Consider the following 12,231-nt stretch of genomic DNA (forward strand, 5'->3'; position numbering starts at 1 on the left):
ATTGCTTTTCAGGACCTGGAGGATTTCCCCCAGTGCTGTCAGGCAAAATATAGAGTGCAGAAGAAATAATAATTTTTATTTATGAAGGAACACATTTGGCTGGGATTAGCTTGTGGATGGATTTCTCCAAGCATGCCCATTTTTTCTGATTGAAAGTTTAGTCTGGCATTTACGTTCATGGCTACAGATGAGATCAGATGAGTGACATCTGAGCATTGAATATGACGTTTTCAAAAAGTGTCATGTCTATTCTCATCATGCTGCAGATCCAGTGTGTCTCAGACACAGTAGATTTTCTCTGCAGATCAGCTCTAAAAACTTCTGCCCCAGATGCCAACACATCCCAAAGGTGCTGGACCACTGATCAAGGCATACTGTTTGACCTGTGTGGTGTGGAGAAATGACTGAAAACTCAAAGCTAAACATCAAAAAGAGCCTAATGCCTACTGTTTGTAATAGTTGGTGACTTTTAAGTCACTCACATAATGTTCCCAGTAAACACCTGGTCTTTTATAGCATGTCCAGCCATGAATCTTGAAATGCTTTACAAAGCCCCAAACAACCATTTTACAGATAGTCAAACTGTAGTCCAGAGACAGTTTTGCTGATGGCTGAGCCATGAACATGGTGAGAGCCCTCAGATCCCAGGTGAACAGGCTATTCCCAAATTCAAAGGATGAACAGAGTTTTGCCTTACCACAAACCACTGCAACTGTACATTCTGCAAAAGCAGACACCAGCAAGAAGAGCACAGGACAAAGGGACTGTTCTTCACCTCAGGTGTCTGCTATGTTTCCCCTGGGCTCTTTCCCATTTGTTTCAGTGCCTGTGCACAGGCAGAGTCCTTGTAAGAGCAGTCATGGCACCGCTGTACTCCTGATCCCATTGTTCTCAGCAAAAGCAGCTAAATGGGGGGAGTGGTACCAGAAATGATATATGGTCCATCTCTACTGTGCACTCTCAGTCATTCATTCAAAATAAAGGAGTCAAAGACTTGTATAAAAAGAACTAAAACCATGAATTGCAATTAGCAGTGTTGCCAGATCTTGCCAAGTGAGGCTATAAGCTGTTTATCTGTCTTAACTGGATTACTAAACTACATGATATCCTTTCTTGAATGCTTTCTAGCTAGCTGTTAAAAGTAGATTTGGTTCACCCTTCCTCCCTATACTCTTACAATGACTTAAAGCAACTCAAGTAAAAGCCTTTTACTTTTGAATGAAAATGCCACACAAGGGTTTTAAAGTACTCAGTCCCACTCCAAACTCACACCTGGCTTATCTAGTTCACAGCCCCATTCCCAGCTCTCCCATCAGCCTGCTCCCAGTTTCAGCTGCTGAATAAAAAACTCCTAAGTTACTAACTCCTGAGACTGCTGATGTGAGCCTCAAAGAATTGCCCTCAGGCTCAAGACCTAGAAAGCAGGGAGGAACTCAAGTCAACCAAAAAGGGTCTCTACAATGTCTGTGATCAGCTCTGGTGACCTGTGGCACTGTCACAGGCTGTTCCTGGGGCAGCAGGGCTCTGGTGCTGCCCACGCTGCAGGGTGGGAACAAAGCCTCCCTGGGTGCACACCTGTGGAGCACAGCACTGCAGAGAGACATGAACCCCCTGGCTGGTGGGGCCTGGTCAGTGTCTGCTTAGGTCACAGCGTTAACACCAGACCTATAGACACAGAAGCACTGTGAGAATTGCCTCATCTACTTGTTTAAAACATTTTTGCATGGTACTATCTTATTGCAAAAGCCCCCATACCTTCTCAGTGATTTCTCATGGTCATCTCCTCACAGCATAACCAATAAACTCCAACTCTCTCCTCACCCAGCTAATCCACTTTTTTGTAGCACTCTTATTGGACACAGCTGTGGCCTATTAAGGGCAGGCCTGTTCCTAATCTTTGGTGATTAGTACAGCTGCAACTCCTCAGGGGTGAGACTACCTTCTGCACTATCTTTTCTTACATTCTATCCCACCACAATTGCATACACATATTTCAACATAACAGAACTACAGTGCACGAAAAGGCATTTCTTCATGTTGTCACAAAACCTATGAAATAAAAATTTGCTTCAGTTGTAGCAGACTACCTTTACTTGCATGGTTTGCCTATTTATCAAATAGAATGCAGCACCTGAATTTTACATAAAAATCTTTAATTTTTTAATGTTCTGTCATTTTTTGGAATAGGTTACTTATCCACAAATTTATTGTGCCTTGTGAGTCACTCAATCTTTCTGACCAGATCAGTCAAATTCTTTCAATCAATATTCAAGGCAAATGTTAATGGAGAAAGATGTAAAATGTATTGTTTTAGAATTTTTTTCTCTTTTCAAATAGTTTGCTGTTTCCTTAAGAGGCTTGCTGAAGAAAACTTGCTCATTAAAATATTAACTGGAAACAGACAGAAAGTGTTATGCAGAGTCTCACATCTACTGAAATCTACCTAGAAGAATGTGATTACCTGGTTTCTCAAATAGACTTTGTAGTAGTAATCAACTCATGGTTTGGAAAAACATGATAATCTTTTAAATCTTCTCATTCCTCAGTGGAAGATTTGATGGTGTAGAAACGAGCAAATATGACTTATCCATATTATCTCAAATTTCCTGGGAATGGACCACTTCCAAAACAAGGTGAATTTGTCTGCTGATTGAAATATAAGAGTGACCTTGCCTTTTCTTATTCTAATCTTCTTTATTGACTATTTTTACACAGTGCAGTCCAAATCTTCTTTCGGGACAACTCAAAAAACCGCAGATGTTTTGCAGCTCAGTTTGCCTTGGTAACTCTGTGTCCACGCTGGCTTCCAAGGCTCTGCTTGCTGAACAGCCCCGCGTCCCTTCCTGTGCCACGGTGCTCCAGACAGAGCCCACGCAGCTGGTGAGGCAGCACAGCAACAGGGCCAACAAACCAAACTCCTCCGTGTCTCCCTGTCTGGGCCACACAGGGAGAGGGAATCAGAAATCAGCCTGTGTACCCTGGCAGAGCTGGGCACCCCCCTGCTTTGCTCCTCATGAGGAGCAGAATTTGTACAGCTCCTTGGCAGCTCTGCCCTTCAGACTCCCTGGGTCTGTCCCATGGGCAGAGGTGTCATAAAGGTTCTGGGGCTGCCCCAGCCACTGCTGAGCAGCTCTGCTTGTCAGGGAGTTATGTCCAGCTCCACCAAGGAGCACGGGGTCAAGAGGAGTCAGTCACAAGCACAAACACTCTCACTTCAAGCCTCCACCTGTCTGTCACATTTCTGACCTGTGCCTTTTCAGGAGCTTGCAGATTTTCCAATGGCTGGTTTTCATTCTCTTCATATCTATGATCAGGGACTTCAGTTTTTACAAAGCACCAAATGCTTCTGTCTGCATTCCAAGGGCCCTCACCCCTCCTGATCTCCAAAGCTGGGAGGAGGTTTGGATTGCTTTGTTTGCTGTGCCAAAGAGTACATGCTGTAACAAGTGAATGTGGGCATAAGTGGTGTGCCACAAACTTCACTCCGTGCCACTTAGGGAAGGACTGGAAGAACTGAATGTCTGCCAGCCAGTATAAAGGTAAGGTAGCCTGGGAACAGACAGTTCTGGTAGCTCTCTCCTGCAAAAACTTGTAAGCAGCAGACCTCATCAGAACCAGGTAAAAAACCTCTGTATCAATTTCCTTATTTTGGTTTAAGCCTGCTATTGTCTGAGCTGGGTCATTCCTAAGTAAAGGGTGGGATTCAGGTATACCTTACCTGGCCTTCAGCCACTGTCCCAGATGGACATGGAACTCCTGTGCACCCTGTGTCACACCTGCCAACCCTATGGAGATGCCTGGGACAGAACACAATGCTTATATTGTACATAGAAAAGTAGATCATCACCAAGTGTTCTCAAAACCGCTTGCACTGGGGTTTTGTGGGTTTAGTCTGCATAAATTCATGTTTATAAAAGAAATGTCTGTCTCCTAACATATGGGATCATTCACAAAGATGGTTTGTTTCTCTGTGCTTGCTAATAAATGCAGAATGGTAGCAACCACAATGAACCAAGATTCTTATACCTAGCCTGTAGATGTTACCAAAGCCCTAAAATCCTCTGCTCAGGTACTTGCTAGCACTCTAGACTGTTACATTCCCTCAACACAGGCAGTTTTCCTAGCAATGTCTCATCACCACTTGGCTCTCTCACCATCTGGCTACTAGGAGACCTATTTCACATTTATGATTTGGTGCCATTCTCTGAAATTCTCAACTATGTGACCAGCAGAGAGTGAATTGCTAAGTGTCCTTAGAATATATCTTCTGAATATGTGAGGGAGAACCAGATGATGCTGATAAACCCCAACTCTATCCCATTTTATTCAACAGCCTAGTACTGTAGTTTCAGGTTGGGAAACCAATAAAGGGTCTAATAAAGTGGGGAAAGTATTTGGTCTGAATTCAGGACTCTGACTGGAATAATATGCTGAATTGGTAGGAATGACCTGAGTTTTGTTATACCTTTTATTTCCCAGAGGCAGCCAGACTGTTATATAGTAGAATTTTCACTGAATGTTGCTCTCCTGTGCTGCAGCCTGACCCCCTGAAGCCTGGTTGAGGGGAATAAGGGTGTTGCTCTGGGACATGTGTATTTGCTCAGCTAACTGCATGGGTCAAGGCATCCACACAGAGACAGGGCTGGAGACTGGCAGGTCTGCAACATCTCTGGGGCAGGGACCAACAGCCCCAGGCTGATCCAGGCTGGGACAGAGGGAGGGACAGAAAGGCCATCAATGCCCTCAGGGCAACAGCAGGGAAGTGTTTGATCCTCTCGTGTCAGTCACCAAGAACACATTGAAGATGTGACCTCCAGGCATGAGAGGAGCTACATCCCTGAGAAACTCTGGATGCTGTAACACAGGCACCTCTCCTAACACCTAGGTGAGCAGGAAGAAGCCTCAAGTTCCCTAAACCATCAGCAGGTGCCCTGCCTGGGTGTTTGTCCTGAGAAAGGCAGGGCAGAAGAATCTCCTGAAGCCTACAAGTGAAACATTCAGGACCAGATCCCTCCCTGCCAGGTGAGAACTCTGCAGGCTGTGGGCAAAGTGCTGAGGTAAGACCTGTCAGAACTGCTCTGCCCTCTGTCCTGAACATACTTTGTGACCGTATGAAGGTCTGCGATTGTTTTTCACCTTCAAAAAGCTTTTTAATTCATCATTTTAATGGGATCTGATGTGGAAATACCCAGCACTAATTACTCCTAATACAATTTTTTTTTCCTGACTGGAATTTACATATTTTTTAAAGCATTGTCTGTCTCATTTAACCTTAGAATTTAATAGAGACAGGTCAGTAATGTGGAGAACTAGAAATACAAGGAAAACTAAGACAGACATTAGGGAACATCTTTTAGTAACAAGCTAAGAATAGCAAAAGAATAGCTCTACCACACAGATATAGCTGAACTTTGTGAGTAGTATCTACTAAAAGCTGCTTTTTGAGGATACTGGGCATCATTTCATTAATATATTGCAGTCTGTCAAATTTATTTGCACGTACACAGACAGACCTGTTATAAACATTACAGCATTACTTGCTGCTCTTAACAGTGTTAGTGTTGACAACGAGACTGTGCTTTTGATTTTCAGTGTGTACATTAATTCCCATCAGTCTGGCACTGTAAAAAGTAAAATATCTCCTAACAGGCAGAACCCAGGGCTACAATACAAAAAATTACTGAGAATTGACACATACTCAAGATGTCTTCATACTAGTTTAATGGCAATAGTAGTGGTAGTGAGATATCAAAAATCACCTTCTCTTAGACAGACCCACTTGGGGAAAAAAGTGATGCTGGCAGGTGGACAAACTTCATCAGTACAAAATGGTAGAGCTTGTTAATCTCTGCCAGCTCATGGTGTTTGCACATGGTAATGGCAATAAAGAAAGACCTGTCACTTGGAATTATTTCTAACAAGGTACTATAATTAGCTTTTAGCCAGATAAGCAGTATACTAAATAGAATACATTTTGGACTGCTATTCCACCACCCATTTTTTATCCAAGAGAACACCTTACAGCCTAGACAGGGCCTGCTGTATCCCTGTTTATCTCCTCATTGAGGGAGTCATACATTATGATAAATTTATTTTTACCATTAGTTCACCTACTAAGAAGCATAAAACAGCCTGTAAGCCAAATCAACACAGGGAGATTTTAGAAGTGAGCATGCAAAGGATTTCTTTTTATTGAAGTTTCACCTGTCAATATATACCTCTTCCTTTTCCTCCTCCCAAAGAGCAGCAAAAAGCGAAAAGTGAAACAGGTAGTGCAGAAATGAGGGCAATGGCTTAGGAACTTTGCTGCTTTTTCCCTGGACTGATGTCCTACAGGGAAGGGCTCCAGCCAGAGCAGGAGCCCAGCCCAGGCACCCACAGAGGGCCCAGGAGCAGCCCAGGGCAGGAGATGCTCCTGCTCCCCTGAAGGGGAGGTGCCGGTGCAGAGCCCCAGCAGTGCCAGGGCTTTTGAAAGAAACCTGCAGGCAAAAGGCAAGGCTTTGGAGAAAAAAACCCAAAGAAACAACAACTTGGAACAACTGTCAGAGATCTTTATTTTCAACTGCATTTTCCAGCAGTTATGTCCTCCTATTTCCAAGGGATACAGATAATGCAATCCAGATGGTTCTCTGGCTATCACTTTAAAGACACTTTTTTATTTTTTCAGTTAGGAAATGACAAAATCCTTTTATAGCTGTTTAGTTTCAGCAAATGATTTTGCCTTCAGCTTTTTAATTTCTAACTAAATATAAAATGAAAATGAAAAGTAATTTCAACTAACAGACAAACTTTTCTTCCCAGGACATTTTGATATTGTTGGAACTTTCTCTCCCCTTTACACTGATGTTTTATGTTAGAGAAAAAAGAAACAATTTCATTTTTATCAGAAATAAATTTAATCAGAAAGCTCGCCATTTTAATGTGAAACAGCTTTTCTTGCAGCTTTACCTCCTGTGCTTTAAATACTAAAGTCAAAATACTCTTTGAAACACTTGCTTCTGCACTCCTGCAGAAAGTGTTTAACATTTTAAAGCCTGAGATATTTAGAATGTAAATAAACAGGTGATAGGGATATATTTTTTCTAACATTACACTGCAGGCTCTATGTTCTGTGTTCAAGAATGTGCTTTACCAACCAGCTCCAACTGATTTAAATAGAATTCAGGCTTTGAAAAGCTTTAAATACTTAAGTGGCTCTGTAGGCCTAAACCCTACTCCCTCTGGTCCAAGGTATAGTGAGAATGGTAATTCAGGGATTACAGCACTGAAAATAGAACAAGAAATACCACTCAAATTTGAGTAAAAACTAAGGCTAGAAAAGAAGTTTCAGGTACAATCACCTTCCAGCAATCCTTGCCCAAAGCAAACTAAGTTTGAACTCCCAGGGAAAAATAAGACTCCATCTTTTGGACTCTTTTCTTCCAGCCTGCCACAGTCTATGCTTCTTGCAAAATTTTTAAAAAATTAAAAATACAAATGGCACAAAAATGCCACATATATCCTATTCTGATGGTCTTATCAAAATTAAGAGGAGAGAAATTACTGGAAATTGCATTCAAAAAACTCACTTAGGAAATGTGTCTCGTTCAGGAAACTTAGATGAGTTACAGTTGGACAGTTTTATGCAAGCTGGATAATGCTTCTGACTATTCAGGTCTCTGAATTTTCTCTTATTGATGAAAACTTTGGTTTCAATGTTTATACTTCTGCATATAAAATCAGACTTCTGTACTTTAAACAGCACTTTAGGCAAAACAGAAAGTTTAGCATGTAAAAAGGTCACAAAACAAGACACTGAATTTTCTGGCTTTGGGCAAAATTGAAGGTTCTTCCCTTTGGGCCTTGAATGTTGTCAGTTTTCCACACTGCAAAGAGCAAATACCTCAAAAAACTTCTCTAAGGGTCACAAGCCAGCTGTTCCTTTCCACCCCATGTAAAGTGTAAAACTCACCGGCTTATTGCTTTCCCCCACTGTTATTACACTTTCTGTTTCTCCCACAAAACTCTTCCCTCTCAATCTTCTGCTTCCTTTCTGCAAGAATTCTCTATATCGTCTATCAAAAGCCAAGTTCAGTGACAGACATTCACCCATTGGCAAACAGAGCTGCTCTGAAATTCTGCTTGGCTGAAATTTATCCTTGTGGGGTTGAGTGAGATAATAAGGTTATGGTTCTGTAGTGAACCCTTTGTGTGGGGCTGCTGCTCACTGTTCTGCAGAATTAAACCAGTCAAGAATACCAGTGACAGCCACAATAGCTAATGGGCTTGTAAGGTGATTTGCATAATGAAAAGTCTGTATTAATGCAAACTAATTAACTTGGAAAAATGACTTTTGAAAGAAAATATACTCTTCCCTTTGAAAAATAATCAAGTATGTAGAGAGTTCATATGATTGCTTTATTGCCAAAAAGACTGAGTATCAGGCTTGGGGTGGGGGAAAAATTACTGTGTTAGAAAATATGGTGCTCTAAAAGAAAAATGTAAGTCAAATTGGAAACTTTTACATAAGATCCAATAGGATTATGAATTTTTTGCCAGAAATGTTTAATCTATTATTTTCCATGCAGACACATCAGAGACTTCGTTATCAGCTCTGCAGGGAATTCAGTTTTCCCAAGCTGCCAGGCTGGTACAGCCAGATTCCCAAAATGGGGATAGCAGAGGGTGAGCACTGGGGACAGGCCAGCTGGATGAAGCCTCACACCAGGACACACACCAGCCACTCAGGACCAGTATTCAGGGGATTCTATTCACCAGTGCCCCATCCCTCCCCTCCAGAAATGTAAATCACACACTGCATTATTAACCCATACCTCTGCAATAACAGTTGCTGCGATTCTTGCAATTGTTTGCAAGGAACCAGAAAGGAGGCATTCAAGCAGGTTTGGGATTCCCCTCAAAATGTCTTACTTTTGGGACCCTGGAAGAGCATGAAAGCAGAGATTTTGTCTCCACCCATTTTGTACGCGAACATGAGAAGAGGTGAGGGTTTACCCCCTCGCCTGCCAGTTCCTCTGGAGGGGTGAAGGAGTGAAATCGGGGCCTGGGTCACACCACATACCCTGGTTATCTGACCTCAGCATCTGGGCTTTAAAACCCGGCCCCCAAAAAGAGGGGTTCTTTGCCTGCTGCCTACACTAGTTTTCCCTGAAATTGGGATTTTTGAGTCCTGGGAAGCCTCCTCACTGTGGTAAGGGAACTTCAGAAAGCATCTCTCTGCCCACCCAGGGCCAGCTGGCCAGCACGGGCTGGGAAAGGTGCTTGAGTGTTTGTGGCTTTAGGCACTTTGCTGCCTGACACATCTCATCTTTTACTGGCCTAAACTCACTTTTTGTGCAATCACTTCAGGTCATTCACAGAAAGCCAACTGCACTTTGAAGATGGAAATGTTGTAAATGCCAAACAATCTTGTGGTTGTTTACATACAAATTTACATTGTATCAGTCATTTACATTATAGCAATCTAAATGATAAAATCAGAATTAAGCAAAAGGTCAAGAGTCAATATTTTCTGCCTGAAACTAATGTGCCATTGAAAAATATTTAACTAAGCTGAGTTCGGGTAGCAAAATTGATATTTATGATACTTTCCTTAGATATTGGGCATGTATTCAAAACTACAATGAAGTTGCTACACACTGCCTTCCTGTGGCTCCTGGAAATATTTTCAGTCCAAGTTTCAACATAAAAATCCACCACAGCAGAGCAGTAGTTCCTGTGCTCCACTTATAAAATAATCCTCTCTCTCAGCTCTTCAGAACATTTCACTGATTTCTTCACATTCTGAATCTTTGTGTATCTCTAGAGCCTGGTACTACTCATAGCACAATCAACAAAAAGAAAAGTGCTTTGATTTTGACGGCACAGCGTCAGATCCTAAGGCAAGGCACTTTATAAGCAATTTTTAAAAACTGTTAATGAACGCAATAAATAAATATATTTACCTGTGCCACCACCCTGCTTCCTGACAATAAACATTTATTCTCTTTTCTTTGTTCCTTTGTATTAGCAACCTTCAATATTTTTGAATCTGGTTACCTTTTTTATCCTCCTGTCTTATTTCTGAATTGTTCCTTAGCCCTCCTATGCAAGAACAAGTTCTTCTTCCACCCAGTTATCAAAAAAATTTTGTTATAAGAGGGTCCTGATTATTTTCAACCTGTATTTCCATTCTGCAGTATTTTAGTTTTACCTTGCATGAACAAATTCAGATTGATTCACAAGTAAAAACAAGAAAATATCTGTGTTTGCTTGATTTTCCCTCAGAGACAAGAAGAGCCAGTAAGCAAATTGTATTCACTGGGAATCAGAGTACATTTTCTGAGTTAGTGGCAGTTCTCAGGGAATTAGTTGTAGTAAATTGTTCAAGTTTCACAGGCCACTGGGTATAGGGGAAACTCAGTGGTAAGAATCAGAGAATGGAAGATTTTTCTCCCTCAAGGAAGGGAGATAGAGAAAAATAACAAAAAACATTTGCTCAGTGAAAGAGTTGTATCTAAGAAAAGAAATGCTGAAAGAGCATAACAAATATCAGTGGCTAACTAACAAGTAGCTTCATCTAACTGCAAAAAACCCCCAAACAATTGAATTTGGAATTTGGTGTAGCAGTGGGACATAAGGCAGTGTCCCTGCACCTGCAATATTGCCCACTGATATGAATAGAGCCCTACCTCAAAAACATGTTAAACATTATAAGCAATTTAGGGGAAAAGAATATATATATATATATATATAAATATGTGTTTGTCCTGGTAAAAGGACAAACATAATTATAATAAAAATTGCTGTAGACACCAGAAAAGGGAGGATCTATCTTGCATGATGTCAAAGATTACGAATGGTCTGGTGACTATTAGGGTAAAATGAATTTGTAAGATTATTTTACTCTGTGGCAAGTATTTGAAAAGAATATGTGAATTTTGGGGATATACATACATTTTCAAAGAAGGGACCAAGTGACCTATTAAAATTTATCTCACTTTGAAGATTCTGACAAATATATCCAGGGAATGAAATGTCATTACCTTCAATTTAATCAATGCTTTTCAATACAAGAAGTTGACACCTTGTTCCTGTACATAAAAAATTAAATAATTAGTATGTACATTTTCATTGCCTGAATTATTTTGGATTAAAACAATTGCTTACATATTGGGCATCTTTTGGAGCTAACTTGGTACAGGCAATGCTTTGACTTAACTGCCTAACACAGTATGCTCTTTGGAAAAGTTATCAATAGACATGTTTTCATTCTATTTTTTGTCCTTTTTTTCCTTTGAAGTAGGTGATTATTAGAATTTATGTAAGTTTATTGACTATTAGGCTAAACATGCAGTATTCAGTTATGCAGTATCCTGGAGAAGAAATAGAGGAGCCACTACACCAGAGAGTTGCTGCCCCAGTGGGTCCCCAGCCTATCTTCAGACTGTGCACTGCCTCTCAGATAGAGCAATTTTGTGTGATGGTATTCACACTGTCCATTATCACATCCTGAGCAGTGCAATACAGTGCAGAAAGCACTTCCATCTCCTTGGGAGAGAAATTACTTTTCATTTTCTGTGTGAATAGCTGGCTATTTAGGTCTTGAATTCATCCAACTTACCTTTCGTGTGCTAATTAGAGGCCTGATCTTGTTAGGTACCACCTGCAGGCAATTTAGAGAGCCAGGCACTTCTGCAGGGTGATTGCTCCTCCCTCACACACTGCTGAGGATTTGAGAAGGACCTGAGAGGCTCCTGCAGAGATAGTCTGCATTCCTAAGACAAGCATCTCAGCTAAATGCCTGAAATTACCTGGAAGGGGCTCTGTGGCATCCAGTCTGTACAACTTCAACCATTTGTGTCTGTGGACCCAGTTATGTGTCCATGATTTACTCAGTCATTATCAGAAGGAGAAAGTATCTCCTGGCAAGGCTAAATCTACTAGATAGGTGTTGTACAAAGATGGGATGGGTCATGCTTTAGAGGTTTCTGTCAGTGATAGAGTGTCTGGAATAACTACCTCAGAGCAGAGACATAACTTTTAGATGGGTGAGAGAAATCCAATTCTAAACGATAAAGGAAAGTATCAATTTGGCAGCTTAAGAGTCATCTTCTTGCCCAGAAGGATAAAATAGGCAGCAGGATGAAAACTTCACTGTAATGTTATGTGTGAATGTCATTGAAATTATTAGGCTCCAATTTGCCTGAAGAGTGGGAAAATAGCACAGTCTTCATTGCCATTAACTCAATT

The 12,231-nt window shown here is 41.2% G+C and overlaps 1 protein-coding gene across 8 annotated transcripts in view; it reads left to right on the top strand.

The window, feature by feature from the left end:
- The first annotated feature begins 3,462 nt into the window (after positions 1-3,462).
- The window catches only part of LOC134417760 (hyaluronidase PH-20-like), a 36,213-nt gene continuing 27,444 nt past the window's right edge, over positions 3,463-12,231 (top strand). For 5 of the 8 annotated variants that reach the window (XM_063155385.1, XM_063155386.1, XM_063155383.1 and 2 more), the window contains exons 1-2: positions 3,463-3,539; positions 4,886-5,022. The gene's annotated coding sequence lies outside the window, so the exon portion shown is untranslated. Of the gene's footprint in view, positions 3,619-4,885; positions 5,058-12,231 lie in introns of all 8 variants that reach the window. The other 3 variants (XM_063155382.1, XM_063155384.1, XM_063155380.1) reach the window with 2 other exon arrangements.

This window comes from Melospiza melodia, chromosome 4 (genome assembly GCF_035770615.1).
Source record: "Melospiza melodia melodia isolate bMelMel2 chromosome 4, bMelMel2.pri, whole genome shotgun sequence".
Taxonomy (NCBI): domain Eukaryota; kingdom Metazoa; phylum Chordata; class Aves; order Passeriformes; family Passerellidae; genus Melospiza; species Melospiza melodia.